The sequence below is a fragment of the Cuculus canorus genome, chromosome 2 (genome assembly GCF_017976375.1).
Source record: "Cuculus canorus isolate bCucCan1 chromosome 2, bCucCan1.pri, whole genome shotgun sequence".
In the NCBI taxonomy this organism is placed as follows: Eukaryota; Metazoa; Chordata; class Aves; order Cuculiformes; family Cuculidae; genus Cuculus; species Cuculus canorus.
In genome coordinates, this window is record NC_071402.1 from 143,815,635 (window position 1) to 143,836,099 (window position 20,465).

Sequence of the window (20,465 nt, forward strand, 5' to 3'; positions counted from 1 at the left end):
CCTAACTCATCAGCCTGCAGATTACTTTGCAAAGGACTGCCCCATCCTTCCTGATGAAGCTGACCATAATGCAGCCAGGCAGGCAAGCTGATGGAAGCAAGACAGTAGGCAAGAGGTCCGAATCTCTAGTCTGGTGGTTAGGTCTCTCACCTAAGCATAAGTGACTGGGTTACGGCCTCTTGTAAGAGGAGAAAAATGTCAACTTGAGCTCCCTCAGGTTGAGAAAGGCCTAGAATCAAAGTCCTTCTTGGACAAAGAATATTGTCAACTGCTAGCTTACTACATTTAAGACAGGTATCAATAGCATCTTCCTAAGCTAAAACTACAAAAAGTGGTATGGAATTTATTTTCTGATGAATATAAGGGTTATATATGGATGTCTAAGGTGCATTCTGGTTTCCTACCAACCAGCTTCCCTGCACCAGCACGCCACATTATGGATTTCAAATTCTAGCCAGGAAATTAGAATCTCATCAGCATACGGCCCTTAGGTGCCTGCCTCCATACTTTCTTAGACAGGAGCCTAAGCTTTACGATTTGTGGTGCTGAACATTAAAAAAGGAATTAAGCTTTCTAAACTTGGGATATAAAACCTTCTGCTGCATTTTAAACAGTGTTACGTGTTTGTTTTATTTTTTCAAACACAACAGCTTCTAGGATTTTAAATGGGAAGAAAGTAGGTCAGGTCTTCCTCCTGAAGCTGTCAAACTTTTTTTTTCCTTTTTAAATTTTGCAGCTAAATTCTGCAAAACGTATCCACCTTTTATATCTTTCATTAATATTGTAAGACTATAAATCTTTGAAGAGCACTTTGATTTATCAAAAGCCTTGGAAGTAGAAAATAGCTATAAATATTAGTCAGAAAAATATTTAAACATAATTCTAGGCTTTGATTCCTTTGTAATAGGTCTGATTTATCTTTGATCACAGATTTTTGCCCTAGCTCATTAAAAATGCACAAAGAATTTGTCTGTGCACAGATCAGCCACAGAATACTGATCTGAACATGTAACAGCCTGAGGAAAAAAAACAAAAAACACAAAGCAGAACCCACGCACTTGAAGCAATCAAACATCTGCCTGCCTTTCAACACTACTTTCACAGGATTGCCTGCATTCCTAAATTAGAGGATACACTATAAATCCCTACTGTTTGAACAACCTCACCACTTGAAGGCAATGTTCAGAGAGCTTCAAGTACATTTTCCATCTTTGCGTTTCTGTTGGTGCACTGCGATAACAAGGAAGCCACTATTCACTTCTTTTATCAGCAATGGTACAAAGAATAAGACACACCCTTCTCAGGGAACTGGAAAAACCTGCTATGTGAAAACTGAATCGTCTCTGAGTACCCATACCTTCATTCTGCTCTACATTTCAACAGAACTGAAGGGAGACTGCAATGACTTGGACTTAGCCTAGCAGAAGTATAGCTGAGCAGAAAAGCAAGAGCTGTGTATAAACACACCAAGATAATTTTACAATAATAAGAAAAAAATCCAAAATAAAAGGACAATCTTGGCACAAGAACTGTTTATTACCAACTGATGATGAATAAAATTAGGTTGAACATTACAAGCAGCTTCCTCATGTTTAGGGCAATTTAGAATTGAAACAGGCTTCTAATTAAAGTACTGAGGAGAAAAGGCACAGCTGCTTTTAAGACAGCACTCCATATGTCTGTGACTGTATGACATAAAGCCTACAAGAGCATGAAAATAAACTTGATTAATAGGGAGGTCCTTTCCTGTCCTGCGTTCCTATAAGAACAATAACTGTCAAGCAAATAACAATTCTGATACAACTCTAAGATACAACCATCTGTCAGGCAATATCCAAGAATAATTATACCACAGAAAGCAAAAACAGATATTAATATCACAGCAGGACAAACTTTGCCAAGAATAAAACTTCAGAGAACCTTTCCATTCAATGTCTTAGATCCGTAACCTCACTTCTTGTAATTTCATGCTAAAAATTCGCTCCCTCTGCAAACAAGGGCTGCAGAAAGCACACACTTCATGCACAACTCACTCCCAAACCTGAAAGAGTTCAGCTTATTTGGTCTCCGTGCAACTAGACAGTCCCATCACCTGCACCCCAGTATTCTGCGCAGATTATCTTAGCTGAAACAATACTACCTCTACCATGCTCAGCAGGCTCTTTATTTGCTACAGATAACACTAAGACAATTCGCTAAACACAATCAGTCCACAGAAATAACATTCTACTAGACTAAACTTTATAGCTTGAAAGAGCAGATGGTCTTTCAGGCACACACATCAGCCTTTTAACTCGTCTGACATCTGAAGTTGTATATAACAAAGTATACAAGTTGGTCTAATACAGACTATTACCTGCTTCTTCAAGTCTTTTGGGCCACAAGACTCTCTTACAATAAGAGGTATAGGTCTGGCTAGGGAGGAATCTCTATATCTTAATTTTATTATTACAAAGTATCTGAAATGAAGACAAACTGCAAAAAATTTTTGGCTGGTAAGATTCCACCTGCTTACTTCTCAAGTCCCTGATCACATCACACATCCTATTCACACTGAAATGCAACAACTGAGGGAATCATAGAAGTATCAGCACTCATCAAGAGCTGTAGGTCAGAGACAAACCAAACTACTTCTCAGAATACGCAAGCTCAGGACACTCCAGGTAATGACTGGCAGCATAAAAGAGCAAACTATAGGAAACACTTTTTTCTATACAACAGCTGCTTAAGTTATAATAGCTAAAACTCAATTATTCAAATAAGTACTTAAAACACATTTTGAGGAGAGGTTCTTTGGCTGCTATCAAACAGCCTGTCCAGACAGCCTGACAGAGAAAAAAGTTTTGATGACAATCTTTGTCAACAGCTAGACTGCTATACCAATACAAAGGCTAGTTTACAGCTATATGTTATTCTCTTTTCCTATACATCCTCTTTTGTTCACTTCTGAAGAAAGTGTAACATCTCTTACATCCTCATCAGCCGACTTGCACTACATCATTTTCCCATAATTAGCTCACAATTTCACTTTAAATTCAGAATTCAAAATCATTTCCCTTTTTCAGTCATTTCCCCTCTCCCTATCCCTTGCAAAACCATCGTGGTTAAACACATAGAAAAGTTTTGCAGAACAAGAGTAAAACTTGTGTCTGAGCAGTAAAGTTTACATAAACTAATACCAAACTGTATTTTCTCAGCTTTATTCTCTTAGCAAAGCACAGAGCATGGTAGCTGCAAGAGAGCATTACAATCCATTTCAGTCAGTTTATATCACGCCACATTTTCCTACCATTTTAGTTCATCTGCTTATACCAGAATACCAATGCTTTTTTAAATCTGTCATCAGAATAGCATACAATTTTATTCATCATGAGGGCCTGCAGATCTGATTTATAGTATAATTCAGACAAGTTTAAAAAAAGTATGCTGAAAGAAGATACTACCAAAGACTTTCTGCTAGCCCTGCCTAGTGGAAGAGGACATATTTTACTTGACCTACCCGACTAATCTCAGCAAGTTGCCCCTTAGCAACAGATGCAAAGCTCAAATGACCACTTCCAAATCCTTGTTGCAGCTCCACCTCCAGCCTTTGATCATTTTTCGCCTGGAAGTAGCACATGGATTTCTGCCGCTTGGCAGAAGATTCTCCCTGTAATCCACCAGCTGATCTCTCTAGTACCAGGAGTGGGATTACCCATCTCCCATTTAGCTGCATTTCTCCCCATTACACACAGAAAGTGATGTCTTGGAAACTAATAAAATAACCAAAATTTATCTTTACTGTTTATAGACTTTTGATTATTTTAGGCTTAAATATAAAATTACAAAACTACAACACCTCAATATATGTATTCTGACACTTCAATTTTTACACACAGCTGTCTAAAACGAAAGCAGCTTAATTGTAGGATGAAATCTACTTGAACTGTTTTTTCTTCCTCTAAATATTACAAAATCCTAAACACACAAACTGCTTGAAGCATAATTCACTTTCTAAAAACTTATCTTAAACTGGAACAAAGTTAGAAAGACTATTTTGTATTACTAAAGGTCTTTAAGAAAAGCATTAGAAACAGGCAAACTGAACTCTTCAGAAACAGTGTAAGCAATGCAAAGCACATGTGAGGAAAAGCTGTGTATACAAAACTAACCTAGAGCACTCAGAAAAGAGGCAGGCATTAAGAATTGTACCTATCACAAGATGCACTCGCTTTCTGTCCTCTGCTTCTTCCAAGCCGCACCCACAGACAATTCACAGAATTCCCTATCATATATTCTGATCACTCTCCTATGTTCATCCCTGGCCAGTTTCCAGGCAGCCTGAATGATTTTGTTATGCCACTGCAACGACAGCAAAGGAATCCTGTGTTCCACATAGCACAAGGCGATTTTAGTACATTATTTTGAAACAATACTTTTTGAAATATTATCTTGCATATACGACTGGGGTGATTGCTATACAAATTCTGGATCTCAAACGTAGTTCTTTATGCCAAATCTCAGGCTAACAGTCACACGAGCTTGTAGTTTTTATCAGCAACTTGTTGACTTTTTTCCCCTTTCTTCATTTATATCCAATTTCAAGATCATAGAACTACATAGGTCATTCTGGTAGCTGGTACAACCACATGTCAAGTTATAAGCCAAAGATCACCATGACAAAACATCAAATCAGCAACCTTATGATGAGACACAAGCAATGGGGTAAGAAATCTGCCCGATCTTGACTGCCAGAACACATCCTGTCAGAGCTACATTGAGACAAGCTCTCAGTATCAAGTCAAGAACTATCATAAGAAAAAGTCCAAGCCAGCTTGACCACACTATTTCTTCTTCAGTATAGTATTAAAAACAAACAAACAAACAAACAAAAAAACAACAAAAAAAAAAAAAGCCCTGAAAAGCAGAACAAATGCTATTTCACATGACAGTGCAACTTACTGGCTGGAAACCACTGACCTAGACAGTTGTACCTGGACAATAATTCATATACTAGGGCTGAAACTGGTTTCCTACTTGGAGACCAGAATAGCTTATCCCTTAAAAAAGGAGCTTTTATTTAAAGTTTTTTACCATCCCTCTCTTAGTTACAAGATTCCTGTAGGATCCCGTAGATTAGATGGGCTTTTCCTTTAGCTTTACTTTTTCTGGGGGTACAGTAGTACTACTTTTCCCTTCCAACAGAAGTTCAGGAAGAATGTGCTGATCTAGAAGAAAAGTGAGCACCTGACATACTCCTTTCTTCACCTCATCGTTCTTCTTGCATTTTTCCCTTGGCCTAAGAAATGCTTCATTTTCAAAGGAGGTGGGGACTACTCATTAGTGAGACAGTTTTGCTGCACCAATGATTTAAAATTCAAGGTACAACGTTTTTTCCAGTAACCGTTGTAGACGCATGCTAGTATGCACAAATTCTGTTGCCTTCCCACAAGGGCTGTCTTGCATTTGAGTACAAACTCTATAAAAATATTTTTATATACTGGAGCATGTGTACAAGAGAGCATATGCATAAAAGCACAACTTTTAGAAAGAAAAAAATCTAACTGCCAATAAGAGGAAAAGTTTGCCTTCCCATTTATTCGTAACTTCTAGTTTCTAAATGCGTAAGTGGCTTTGCAATATTGAAAACACTGGATTTTGGGTTACCCTTCTGATTACAGTCTACATCCAGCAAAGAAAGCATAATACAGTAAAAACGTTCACAACATTTGGCACAAGGTAACTGGACATGAGGCTTTCACTCAGGCTGTGGCATGTTCTCACTTCACAGAATAAGCAAGGCTATCAAGTGTCTGTCATGTGTTCCCATAACAAAACTCATCTCTCTAGTCAAGCATTCAATTGGGAAGATAACACTGCAACATAGTAAAGAATGAATTTTGGAGAAGAAAAAGTCACATCATTACTTACTAATTCAGAGTGGTGTATTATTACATACAAAGCCTCTAAAAACTGTTCCAAGAACTACAGAGAAACGTCCTTCTTTTTGAAGGCAGCAAAAGAGATACAGAGGAAGAGGGCGCAATTTCCATTATGTAGAAGATAGAAGGCAGCAGCAACGGCAAGAGATTAACGTTTGTTAAGACAGATTCAAAACCAAGCTCCATTTGAAAGAGGAAGAGGGTAAAGGTATGCTTTTAATCCGTGCATGGAGTAGCACATAGGTTGAAAGGCTAGCACTAGCTAAAGAACACAAAAGCAAAGTTCAATCTTTTTCTTACTATCCTCTCAAATGCACATCTAAAGAGAAGGGAAATTGGCAATCAAATTTGACCAGCCAGTGAATGAGAAGAGGCTGCTGCAAAGAAAGGGACAAAGACATCTGGTCTCTGTAGCGAGGACACTGTCTTCATAGACTGGGAGTGAGGAGCAACAGAAGTGTGCTGGAATCCTGCAGACAGACCACAGCAGCTCTGACCATGCCCTGGGTAGGCAGTAGTAAAAAGACACACACTATTCTTATTCCAAACCTGAGGAACCACACGAGCTGCAAACTAGCAGCTAAACGAATATTTAGTCATAAGTACCACAACACAAGATGGGATTTGCTTTTGAATCACTGTGGATAATTTATTATTTATATCTTCACAATGTGGAAAAATTGAAAGAATATAAAAAAATCTCAACACACATAGCTGCTCTGACATACTGGAAACTTAATACAAACACATTGAACAGCCACAGAAGGTCCAGTTACATAAATGAATACTCTCCTGTTCCTACACATCTGTTAGTCTTTGACTGTATTAATAGGCATGCCATGTTTTCCTTTCAGGAATCTGGAGACGCTCCGTTCATACAGTCAAGAAGGTGTTTCTTCTTCCTGAAGTACCACCACCATCTCAACTAGCCAGCCTGTGAGAATGTACAATGCACCTGCTGGTACCACACATCATTCCAAAGACTTTTACCTGTGATGACAGCAGATTTTAATAAGCTGCAGTGTTTTGATAAGTAATGCATGTGTCTATTGAACTGATACATATATTTTAAATATTAACACCATATCCAAGCTAAATGAAAGTATTAGAGAAGACAGAATAAGTGATTTAATAAGGTGGCATGTTTAATCCCTGATGTAAGATATCAGCATGTAAAACAGTGAGTTCTGCACTTGGATAAAGAAACCAGAATGCCTCCTGTTTTCCTTCAAATTTAATTGCTCTCACCCATATGAAGACAAAACCACTACTTGGAACTCATTAAATGTTGTGATAAAGCCGAGAGTCAGAAGACTGAAATGTAAATTCAACATTAATGAAGTGGCATTTATTCAGCTGTCATCATTGATTACACTTGTCCACCTACACAACAAAGTCATAGATTTAAACATTGTATTACAGCTGCTGTCTGCCTCTATTCATGAAGAAGTAAAAAGAATTTTTAACTAAAACCTATCTTCCAACAGGATGTTTTAATTCTGAACAATAGAAAAAAAAAATCTAATACTTTCTATGGGTTGCTGAGGCAGAAGTGAACCGCTAGTAAACAGTTACAGGGTTGAGACTACCCATCTTCATATCATAGATGTTGGTTATTATGATTCTCTCAACTTTTTTCAGTTAGTTAAGGTGATAATAGCAAATCATTAATGGTCTGGGTCACGCTCCACTACCTGTTCTCCAAATATGAAAGGAAAAGTAGCATTTTGCTACCTTCCTTGGTATTCTATAACTTATTAAATAGAATTAGCGGATCAGCCAGTTCCTACAATGAGAAAAGGTTACCGAGTTAGCAAACTCTTCCTAACAGGCATCACCTAAAAACTCCTGTGTTCCATGGAACGTGGGGATCTTTCTTTCCAAAATTCAAACATTTGTCATATTAATGCCTGAGCATTACTTTTTAAATTAGATATCTAGTAAAAAAAAGTTTTACAATGCTGCTACATTATCCTTCTTTACCTAGAATATTTAAACTCTTCCTCCACAGCCAGTCAGCTAGAGATTCTTCCTTTTAGCCAAATTCCTGTATTGGTTTCTAACACCTTTCTGTTCACACCCGGAACTTTTTCTCCCCTTGAAACAAAGGCATTTAACAGCCTTCATTTATCACTGAAAAAGTTCAGTAAAAAGTCCTAACGAGAATAAAACTTATCTTTATTATGTAAAAACCACACATTTATCATGAAAGCATAATTAATACTGAATACAGTACATACAGTTAGAAAACGTGTGTGTGTGTGTGTGTGTGTGTGTGTAATTAATACTGAATACAGTACATACAGTTAGAAAACGGGGGGGGGGGGGGGGGGGGTGGGTGTAGCTCCTAGGAAACAAAATTTTACAGCTGGCACAACAAAGCTTTCAATTTTTTTCCAATTGTCAAGCAGTTCCTTTGACTCCCATTTCCTCCAGCCTTCTGAATCCTTCCCTTTGCAGCATTCACAGCAGAACTTTCCAGATCCAATTGCCCAGGAAGGCATTTTTTTCCCTCTGTTGCAGCCCAGAAATCTGCTATTTCCAGACACAATTTCTCCTTCGGTCTGAGTGCTAGCACACCCAACATCCACTAGAAGTGGTTATCTTCCAACAGAAACAAACAGAGGAAAACTACAGCAGTTTTCAACTGCCCACATTTACCAGCTGTAGCCATGGTTCTAAACAAAGGACAAAATCCATCTTTTCTACACTCCTTCCAAAAAAGTGTCTGTGGGATGACTGACTTCTATCTTGCTGTATTTGCCCTCCCTTTTAACTATCAAGATCTCCTGAAGCTGGATCAGTCTTCCCTGAGAAGCACCCAGCGTATTTGGCCTGGCCTGACCTACTCCAGATCTTGGGGCCCAGGCATATGACTCTCACCAGCAGTCAGATGAAGGACCAAAGGCACCACTCAGCACTTACCTCAAAGCATGCCATTCACAATTTTATCCCCTGAGGTTCACTTGCCATTTTGATACCCTTGCTTGCACTCCTCCAGGCAGCTGGAAGGTGGTCCAAGTCACTGTCTATATCATATTTCAGATGCACGACAAGCTTTTGAAGCATGGAGCCACACACTGCAGCTCTATAGGAGCACTTTAAGACTTGCTGGGCTACAGTACTTGTAGAGTGTTCTTAAGACAAGACAAAATTTCTAGCACATCTAACTTTGATGTTATTGAAGTAACAGATTTAGATCTTCAGAGAAGTAACCAATCTTTGAAAAAAAAAACCAAAACACTACAACAGCTCTGTGGTACAGATGGCATGTTCCTTTCCCCATAGGAAATTAAATGCTAGAACTTAAGTCAGCGGGACTGAAGTTACAGATTACCAATACAGGTATTGGACGTAACACAGACTTACTAAAGCAGTTAACCTTGGAGTCTGGGCAGTAAGTCTCCTTTCAGGGTCTCTAGAATCTACAGATGGCAAGAGAGCAGCGGGGAAGCCAGGCCAGGGTGTGCCCCGGGGCAGACAGCTAACAAAGGGCTGCTGTTTGGCCTGGTGGGAGCAGCAGTAAGAGTGCCTTCGGCTGGTGGGAGGGAGAGTATGACGGGAGGAGCAAGGATTTTTAGATACGACCTACAGAGTAGAGATTCCATGTCCTTGTTAGACTTCGGCCTGTATTCACCTTAACAACGGATCACGCTGCTCCTTCAGAATTTGAGTTTGGTCGCTCCTCCAGGACCTCTAGTCTCAAGATGATGCAGCTTCTGGGTTCCCCCTTCCACACACACATTTCTCTTATAATGCAATCCTAACACAAGAGTTAACTGTATTCACAGTTTCCCAAATGACCCAGATTACAATGAGATAATTAACTGCTCATGACCAGCTATTCATTGAAAACCTCTATCACACTATCCGTTAAACCACTGAAAACCTTCATTACTGTCTCTGTCAAACTGCTGAGAAGAAATCCAAGACTGTTTCTTTAGATCAGTTCTCTTCTTGCAACTCTTCTGGACTGTGACAAAAAACGCAAGGCTTTCTATCAGCTGAACTTGCAAGGTGTTTTCTAAAAACACAAAAAAACCCTCTTGATTTGCCAGCTGAAGCTTCTGATTTGGCCACATGTAGTGCATGAAATAATTATAGTCTGTCTCTTTTTTAAAATTAGCAAGCACAAATCTGTTTCTTTAGATAGCATTCATGGCATATTGTCTGTGAAATAGCAGCTCTGCATTTTCTATCTGAAACCACATTGCTCCTTTTGGAACAGCTTCATTAGCAAAAGCCAAGCTCAGTACACCAAACAATACCTTATGAACGCAGTAAAGATTTTCTATGCTCTTTATATAAATGGATATGTACATTTCCAAGTTCCAAGACATAATTATTAGCTCTGAAGCAGTTTGACTCTACACTTAAATTTGTTATATAATTAATTATAAAGAGCAATGTGTTTTGTAGTCTGTCACCATTAGCTGTTGGCTGTATTAGCAGTACACTTTGCTATTTTTAAAAGACAGATACCATCATATAAAATGAAATAACGTAAGAAAACGTAGTCATTCTTCACTCGAAAAACAGAGGCTGTCATTAAAAGACAAAAAAGCACACAATTAAAAATACTCAGATGACACACTGATATAACCGTGTCTCACAGCTTTATTTATTAATACTAAGAATGATATAAAATTGTTCTTGGTCGCTCATACTAAACCACACAGTGGTCAGGACTGTAGAAAGTAAATGACAGCCTAGTCTAGAATCAGAAGACTGTAGACAAAAAGAGTAACCATAAAATAATCTTACCTGGATGACTGTCTTTACTTCAACAGGGACTCAAGATACAAGTTTTCCAGACACTGAAGCTGAGAATCTACGCAGCCTGAGGGAAAAAGAAAAAGCTAATAGTAATATGACATTGGTTCCGGTCTGTTTTAGTAATACTAAGTATTTTAGTGTTTTTATTCTAAATGTTAGTAGTATAAGTTTATAGCAGCTAACTTCCCAAAAACTGTTTCTCTATGACGCCTTGCAGCAATAAGAAAAGTCAGAACATTTATATTTAAGCCATGGAAGAGATGATTTCAAAGTTGCAAATTTGTTCTGCTTCCATGTCTGTCCTAGATAAATTGGTCCTTATGCAGTAATTCAGCAAACCAATTTCAAAATGCATACAGGTAAGTTTTATCTACCTTGTAAATATCCATACGACTTCACAGACATAACTACATCTTATATGCAAACAAGACAAGTTTTACCAAAAGAAATTTGCTTGTAAACCTTCCCCCATTGCACTTAATGGATCCACACTGAAAACCCTTTAAGCACTTGTGACTTCGTGCTTGTAGTAAAGATGCTTCTTCCTTTGTTTCACTATTGCTAACCACTCTGCTATCACTCAGGAAATTCAGCAATAATCTCAAAACCATTACTAGCCATACACACTGACATTCAGCAAATGTCTTTCAACACCTCACCTGGCACTGCCCATTTCTCATACAAACTGAAATCACGGCAGGAATAGAAATGGAGCAGCAGATCACAGAAGGCATTTGGAGAACAGAGACACAATGCGGTTAGGACAAGCAACTAACAGTCAAAAAAGCATAGAAAACATCAATAAGGGCCTATTCTTTCCATGTTTGTATGCCACCATCTCTTCTGCACACTGCAGGCAACAACGTTCACATCTCCCAATTTCATAGCTCTATAGTATAGTCTGTAGTTATAGTTTACAGATTGGTTCAATCATTACCTCTAAATAAAGCTATTGAGGATGTGCACAAGGAGTTAATTTCAGGAGCTTTTATTCATAGGCTTATAACATCACCAACTTTACTGCACATGGTTCAAAACCTAACAAAGCTTGAATTTTTGTTCTTTAAAACTAGCAAACAACTGCTACAGTTGATTTTTTTCCCCTCTATTAAAATATTCTTTTATTATTATGACATACTTTAAAGGGGTGCTGTCTAAGCTGGATTTTAACTTGATCTGTTATTTCATATAAGTAACATAAGAACAGCAATAGTGGGATCACATTAACCATCACAGCTGAATGGAAAATAGACAAACTCCAAGATGTTGGCCACAGTAACAAGATGTGATCCCAAAAGGATAAATATACTGAAAGCCTTTTACATTAGCAGCTCATCTTTTCTCCACAGCTAACAACCAGGAGATAAGGTTCATTCTACCCATGATTCATAATGTAAATGGATAAACCAGTTTCAGGACAAAACCCGGAGTCCTGAAAATGAGTCTGCTTAATGATATTGCTTAAGAACACATGGAATTGTTAGCCTTCCAAAGCTGAGGGGGAAGCAGGGAATCCAAGTTCTGTTCCTTGGTAGTAAGCATAATGAACACAGATGTTCAAGAACACTGAAGTGAAGTTTTGTGCATCTTCAGATGTACTATTTTCCCTTTCTTCTAGTTTTCCCCTAAATGCAAGGCTGCTAACTGAAATATAGAGCAGGCCAATATATCTATCATTTATTGGTGTCTTTGGGAACTCACTTGTCAAAAAGAACTTTACTAAATACCTAATGGTAATGTTCAAAATGGTTCTATAAAATACAAAAACATGGAGTCATATCTGTTCTCAGACCCACCATGCAGCCAGCATGACATGGGACACAGCTAGTGGTCCAAGCTCTCAAGGGCTGTTAAGGAAACCACACTTCAAAAGTTATTTGAAGTGTATTAATGAATGCTTGCTCCAACCTCTCTACTTCCATAACACAGGGCAAGACACTGTATTAGACAAGGATGATATCATTGATGATGTGAACACCCATGACCCACTGAAAACAGGTATAAGCTAATTTTGTTACATTACTACATTTCTAAGACTAAAATTGGGAAGGGACAAGTTAATATACTGCATCTTGTCCTTAATGAAAAAGAAACAAGAGCAACCAGGATGAAAACGTTTCAGGAGGTGGGGTCAGGAAAAGCATGAGCACCACAACCTGAGATTAAATTGCATTAGCAAAACAACGTGGGAAGCTTTCATGACTCCAACACATAATTCACATAGTTCTAGATGTTGAAACTTGCTTAATTCACTGCAACAACTTTCCAAAAGACACTCTATAAGACAATTAACGCTTTTCTAGCAGCAAGACTGGATGCTTTTACTAATTATCATAGCATGTTCTACAGCAAACATTAAAGCAGGGAAACCAGTTTAGAGGCAAGATGCTACTGAACTACTTTATAGATCTCTTCTACTCCCTTCTATACGCTAGAGATAAACAAAAGGCTCACAGGTGCCCAGGTGCTTGCCACATAAAAAGGAGAGACTCGTTACAGGAAAGCAGAACTAAGCCTGGAGTTTCAGTAAAAGACAATGTTGCAACATTATAAGAACAGATGGGAGTTGTAGCAGATTCCAGCAATGTCTTCATGCAAAGCACAGAACTCCCACAAGACCTTCAGGAAAGGACTGGAAGTTGCCACTTAGAAAACATACTTCTGAACGTTTCCTGTCAGGAGCTGGGATGTCCTATAACTGTAAGCAAAAAGGCAAATAAGCATCCAAAGTAACAGTACGTTCACTGGCCTGCTTTCTCTGCACCTGGTACTGACTTTTATATTGTATTCTTTAAAACTTATAGCTCTGATACCGGCCTTATTTGAAATTTAACTCCAGATTTCATGCTACTACACTGAAAACATTTTATTACAAACATAAAAATGCCGTATGAGCTCAGGTTCAAGGTGCATCTAAACACAGCATCCTGTCTCTAGTAAGGACTCCTGGTGGATGCCTAAAGAAGAGAACAAAGATAGAATAAACATAGAGCAGCCCTTCCCAGAGATTCTCTTGCCAGTTGACAGCAACCTGCAGCTCTGGGACTTCCTCTAAGTCTCCTTCTAAGTGTATACAAAAATTTGAACATGTTCACATTAAAGACCAAAGTTATTCTGAGTCTGAAATCATTTAAATCAACTTTTTACCATTCAGGTGACTGCTTTCCTCCTTTTCATTCTGATGAATGAACAGGCACAGCTGAAACTGCTGAGTCTCATTCATTGACTCTCTAGCTCTACAAGATTACATCCCAAACCCCAAATTAATTGTTGCATTACAACAGTTTTTAAAAGCTACATGCAATCACCCATTCCAAATATAAAAAAACTATTCAATCCAAACAGTGATATCTAGTAAAACCCTAACATTAATTCTAAGTGAAATTAGAGAGTTCATCATCCAAACCAATTAGAAAAGATGATACATTCAGTATGCGAATAATCTAGTGGTAAAATTAAGATCCTTCTGAAAATATGGCCAAAATGTAAACATTCTTCAATAAAAGGTACCTGAAGGATGATGATAATACCTCACAACAAAATTCCAATGACCATATGTTAAAGTGAACATTTAAAATGAACACCTACAATAAAAAAAGAAAAAAAAAAAGCCCCGTTGAAATGGATTTATTGATCTAAGAAAAGCTGAAATAAGAACTGCAAACCTCATCCAAAAAAAAATAACCTTAAAACCAAATGCTGGATTCAAGTACTACCCCTCTCCATGAGGTCTACAGGTGCCGGTCACCACTGCGTGGACTATACAGTCTTCTTCATAAGGACAAACTCCCCAAATCACTGACAGCTATTGCCCCTGAAGTTACTCTACTTTATAGAGGGAAGGAAAGGCAAAGACGCGATGAGCTGCTTAAGAAACCAAACCGACGTAAAAGCTCTGGAAATGCAGAAAGGAGGTTTGCTATAAACACAAATTAAATGGAATGAAGCTACGAAATCAGAGAGTAAAGTACAGAGGCAGTACGCAAAGACGTCTACAGCTCCTCCGAGTTCTTACAAACATCACCACCGACATCCTTCACGCGCAACGCGCCGAATTAATAACGCTATTTTTTTGCTCAACACGCATTAAACGTGGGCACGAACGAAATGGTAAGGAGCTGCTCTCACAGGTGAGAAGCTGCTCCCACAGGTGAAGCCGGCTTTCCCCGGCCAATTCGCAGACACCTCTCGGTACCGATAAGCGATCGATCCGAGCTCTGGCGTCCCCCGAGCCCCGTGTCCCCGCGCGCTCCAGGCCGGTTCGCGGCGCGCGAGCCCCGCTTCCCCCCCACAAGCCCCGCGCGCGCGGGGGGGGGGTCACCGGGGGCCATCTTGGAACGGGCGCCCCGCGCCAGGGGGTGCGGACCCCCTCAGCATCCCGGTGCCCGCAGCATCCCCTCCGCACGGCGCGCCCCCTGCGTCCCGCACCTCATCCCCAGGAGGCGCCCGCGGCTCCCACCTGCGGGCGGGCCTCACGGGTGGCGGCGGTCGCTCCAGCCTCCTTCTCCTCGCGGAGCGGCGCTCCCCGGCTCCGCACCGCCGCCGCGCTGGGCAGGGCCGGGCCCCTCCCTGCTAGGCGGGGCTTCGTGCGGCCCCGCCCCCGCCCCATGCACAGACACGCGCCGGGGCAGCGCGCGCGCCCCATTGGCTGCCGGAGGGAGGGCGCGCGAAGCCGGGCGCCCGTTGGCCGCGCGGGAGGGCCGGGGCCCGCCCCGGCGCGGGCGCGTGACGGCGGGGGAGGGGGGGCGCGCGGCGCAGGGGTCTGTCACGCGCGGAGGCGTCGGGTCCCGCAGCGGGAGCTGTTGGGTGTGTCTGTCGGCCGGCCGGACCCTGCTGGGGGCGCGGCGGGGGCTGCGGGGAGCGGGCGGGGAACGGGGGCTGCGGGGACACCCGACTGCTCCCGACAGCTGCCTGAAAGGAGGATGTAGTGAGGTGAATGTTGCTCTCATACCAAGCAACGCGGCACAGGATGAGAGGAAAAGGCCTCGAGTTGCGCTTGGGGAGGTTTAGACTGGATATCAGGAAAAATTTCTTCACCTAAAGCGTTATCGGGCACTGGCAGAGACTGCCCAGGGAGGTGGTGGAGTCACCGTCCCTGGAGGTGTTTAAAAGAAGGTGGACAAGGTGCTCAGGGACATAGTTTAGTAGTGGACAGGTACACGTGGACTCTTTGCAACCAAACGATTCTGTGATGTCCTGTTCTTGGATGGAATGTCATCCAGAGGGACTTGGACAAGCTGGAGAAGTGGGCCTGTGTGAACCTCATGAAGTTCAACAAGGCCAAGTGCAAGGTCCTACACCTGGGTTGGGGCAACCTGTGACTTCAGTACAGGATGGGGGATGATGTGATTGGGAGCATCCCTGCAGAGAAGGACTTGGGGATGCTGGTTGATGAGAAGCTCCGCATGAGCTGGCAATGTGTGCTCGCAGCCCAGAAGGCCGACCGTATCCTGAGCTGCATCAAAAGAAGCGTGGCCAGCAGGTCGAGGGAAGTGATTCTGCCCCTCTATTCCTGTCTTGTGGGACTCCACCTGGGGTATTGTGTCCAGTTCTAGAATCCTCAACATAAGAAGGATATAGAGCTGTTGGAACGGGTCTGGAGGAAGGCTACAAAGATGATCGGAGGGCTAGATCACCTTCCCTACGAGGACAGGCTGAGAGAGTTGCGTTTGTTCAGCCTGGAGAAGAGAAGGCTCCGAGGAGACCTTATAGCAACCTTCCAGTACCTGAAAGGGCTACAAGAAAGTTGAGAAGGCACTGTTTACAAAGGCTTGTAGTGATAGAACTAGGAGCAATGGGTATAAACTGGAGAGGGGCAGATTTACACTAGACATAAAGCAGAATTCCTTCACTATGAGGATGGTGAGGCACTGGAACACGTTGCCCGGGGAAGTTGTGGATGCCCCATGCCTTGAGGTCTTCAAGGCCAGGTTGGATGGGGCCTTGTGCAGCCTGATGTAGTGGGAGGTGTCCCTGCCCATGGCAGGGGGGTTGGAACTCGATGATCATTAAGGTCCCTTCCAACCCAAACTATCCTGTAATCCTACAATTCTAGGAGCCTTCAGGGGTGCAGTCATTCGGTATTGGGGTTTAGCAAGCTGCAAAGCCACATGGAGGGAGAAAATGCTTTTCTGAAGTTTGTAAAGGGTGAGCTCAGGGAGGCAGAGTGAAGGAAGTGAAAGAGAAAGGCCATCAGGTAGGACCTGAGAGTAGACAGAGCTAGTAGCTGGCAAAGGCACTGGTGGCTTCACCAGGAGAACAGCCTGCAGTCCCACCTGCACATGAAAAGATGAGACACTATTCTTTCAATGAATCTATTCTTAATGGGTTTATTTTTCATATAATAAAACATGCAGAGGATTCTTCCAGTCTTTTCCAAGTGCAGGAATATGCTAGTGTCAGAAACAGGTGTGTTTGCAGCAGCACTGCTGTCTAAGGTCCAGAAAGTTGGGAATGTACTGCACTGGACAGCCACCTCACTGAAGTGCAGCACTAACATACACCAGGCTGCACTGATTTATTTAGTTCTTGGCTAATCTCAAAATATGCATTACAGGTAGTTTTGCACAGCTTGCATTCTCCCATACTTGTTGGGGCTTTTCTGCATTGTCTTCAAGTGGCATTTTGAGTGAGGTATTTAACTGTGACAAAAATCCATTGAGATATCCTAACAGTTCCAGAAGACTGTTAGTTTCTCACAATTTCCTCTCATTTTCCTGGGGCAGGTCTTTTATCATTAGACACATACAGTTGTGCAGTGTATAATGCAACTAATCTCATTCATCCTCCACTGACATTTGTTCCTGTTCAATTTAAAATTGTGAGGTTTTGGCACAATACAGGATTACCTGAATTAATTATGTTGTCAGTCATTTTGGTTTAGATCAGCAAATCACTTACAATTACTTCCTTCTTTCCCACATCTTCAAAGACTTGGGACATGATCCTTCCTTTTGCAACTCATCAGCAGCTGAAGTATTCCTGAAAGGAAACTGGTTGAACATATGTGGTTAGTTTTTGAATAAATTATTTTCAAAGACAGTAAAGTAATTACAGTGCCTAGAGGTGCTAGACACCTCAAAATGTAGCCCAGTTTCAGGGTGAACACAATTTTTTTGTGGGTTTAGAGATCACATTTTAGGTATTCATCTTGTTTTCCTTTTAAATAAATACAAGATTAAACAAATGCCAGCCTAATAATTTCCTTCTTTTTATGCTAAGTACTACCCAAGTACTTTTTCATATCTTAAGACTTAAACTCATTTGGAAAATCAGTTTAACAAAAAAAAAAAAAAAAACCAACAAAAAAAACCCCCACACCTCTGAGTTTCATGTGCAAACTTTTAGCTGAGCCTAGGCTGTTGAATGAGAAACCTAAATTCCCCACAATTAAAGTGCTGACAGACACTAAGCAACAAAACTCCAAAACAAAGCTTCTGGCCAGAGAGATGAATTGCAATTGTACCAATCCAAGTATTACCCTTCTTTTCCTACTGCGGGGTTTCACAAGAGTGATTTGAGCCCTCCATCAGAAAGAGTGTGTTCTCCAGAAACACAAAACAAAGCAAATCCTGTAAGCTGAACACTCCTGTCTGATAGCAAACGTGATGCAACTAAGAAGACAGTGAAGAGCTTTCCACAGGTCAGTGCTTTTTCCAGATCCAAGGGAAACCACCATCTCCAGAGGTCATTCTCTAGCACAACTTTAGTTAAGAACTAGGCATCCCATTAGATCGGGACAACTCTGAAAGTCAAAGAGCTAGACTTGCAAAGAGCTAGCAAAGGTACACAGGGTATTAAATTTAGACAGGTTAAATGCCCTTCTTCCTTTGATTTCCTCCCAGCGGTTTCTCTGGTAAAAGGACAGGAAGGAATAAGACGAACTGTTGGGACACACTAGTCCCCAAAACACTTGAGGCATGATTGATATCGCTGGGGGATTTTCTTCTGTTTTGCTGACAAGGTTGGAAATCTACAAAAGCAGCATCTAATATCCCCCTTGGGGGGATGCAGCTGTAGAAAAACATTTCAGGTGGTACCACGCCTGCAGGCCCACAGAATCTTTCTGGTTGCCTCTAAAGATCTAGCCAATCAGAAGGTGCTAGCAGCACCTCTCTTTCCAGTTGCTAAGTTGTTGTTACGAGATATCTAAAACATATTAAATAGTTTCCTAAAACTACTTTTCCATGCAGGCAGTTGCTGTATATGGCACAAAGATGTTATACCATCATTAATGAAAAGTGAAATAGAGCTAGTTTCTCTACAAAAATGTGGCCAGTTCTACCCGATGATAGAGACCTCCTCTTTTAAATATTTAATTGTGTGTGTAGAGACTGGTTTGGTGTTCTTCACCTCCTGACACTGATGCTTTTGCTGTGCATAGCTGAGATTCTTGCATAATTTAACAAAGCCATCTCAGGTGTCTCCCCCTCTCTTCTGAGCATTTGAGCTGTGTTCTTTTCCATATTTTGGCACACAGCTTGTATCACATTACATTTATAGAACAGTTTACCAGACTTGTTTATTTTGAAAGTTTCCTGGAGAACAGAGATTTTTTTTTTCAAACACATATATTTGAATGGATCTCAAAATATTTATGACAGCTGCCTCCAATCAAGTTTTTTTATTTCCTTGATTTTAGTCTGACACAAGTGTAATCAATATTATTCATTTTTTCTGCCTCAAATTCCAGCGTTGTTGGTGCAAGTGAACTAAATAGTCATATTTTTCTTTTTTTTCTTGTACATTCTAAATGCTTGCTGTTTTCTTTGCATTACTGTTTCATCTCTAGCTCTCCAGCAGATAAGCTTGTGGCTAGCGTGAAGGACTGGCTGGATGGAATTGGAATCAGCAAAAATTCTGTTTCAGTCATTGCAAACTGAGGATACTGGAAAATGTCATGGTCTAGTCACTGCAATTTGATTTATTAACTCTAGTTTGCAATTAAAACACTTTCATTATTGACATGCAGAAATCAAATATCTCCTCAAAATTCTTCTGCCACTTCTTGGTCCCTGGCACACCTACTGATACATTATTTAATCTTGTTTAATTGTTGGGATTTGCTTAACTAAGCTGCCTACCACCACCAAATTGCACTGAAACAAAAGCAGACATATCCTTCATACTTCTTAATAGTCATATTATATTTTAATGCAGTGCTTGGAGAAGAGAAAAACACATACAGCTGAACAAAAAAATAAGTATTTGCAATACTTCTAAACAAAGGTGTACTTATGAGTTAAGTACTGATATTAAAGTTTCTTATGAGACAACTTCAGGATTTGTGAAAGAATTAAAAACATAATGAATGTGAAATATAGCATGTATCATCCCTAATTAGGCTTCTATTTATTTTACTGAGCTCCTGGGCGGATGAACGGTTTGCATCGCAAGATAGTTATAACGTCACTGATTTCTTTATCTTTCCTGACAATTACAAAAAACCCTGCTACTATTAATGAATTTGGATGTGGCTGCAAGCCAAGATAGTGAAGTTCCACGAGTCTGATCCTGCATATACATTTTCTCCATTTTACCTTTTCTCCCCTAAACTCTGTCTAATCCCCTCTTGCAGCCCAGAAACAGAATGCAGATCACCTGTGCAAACTGAAGCTGGAGCAATGAGTGCAGCCCACTGATTGTTTCACTTTGCGTGGTGCATGGTTTTAGAATAGGGACCATAAGTCTGACTAGAGATGGTGAATGCCATACTCCTTCTTCCTCAGACTCCTCTCATGACAGCTCTGGAGAGGGCTGAATTAGGAG

General features: G+C 40.8%; 1 protein-coding gene across 7 annotated transcripts in view; it reads right to left on the reverse strand.

Annotated features, from left to right (window-relative positions):
• The window catches only part of MPP7 (MAGUK p55 scaffold protein 7), a 160,354-nt gene extending 142,738 nt beyond the window's left edge, over positions 1 to 17,616 (reverse strand). For 5 of the 7 annotated variants that reach the window (XM_054057790.1, XM_054057794.1, XM_054057795.1 and 2 more), the window contains exons 1-2: positions 15,126 to 15,278; positions 10,686 to 10,761 (exon numbers count right to left, since the gene is read on the reverse strand). The gene's annotated coding sequence lies outside the window, so the exon portion shown is untranslated. Of the gene's footprint in view, positions 1 to 10,685; positions 10,762 to 15,125; positions 15,297 to 17,597 lie in introns of those variants that run through there. The other 2 variants (XM_054057792.1, XM_054057791.1) reach the window with 2 other exon arrangements.
• Positions 17,617 to 20,465: the final 2,849 nt, after the last annotated feature.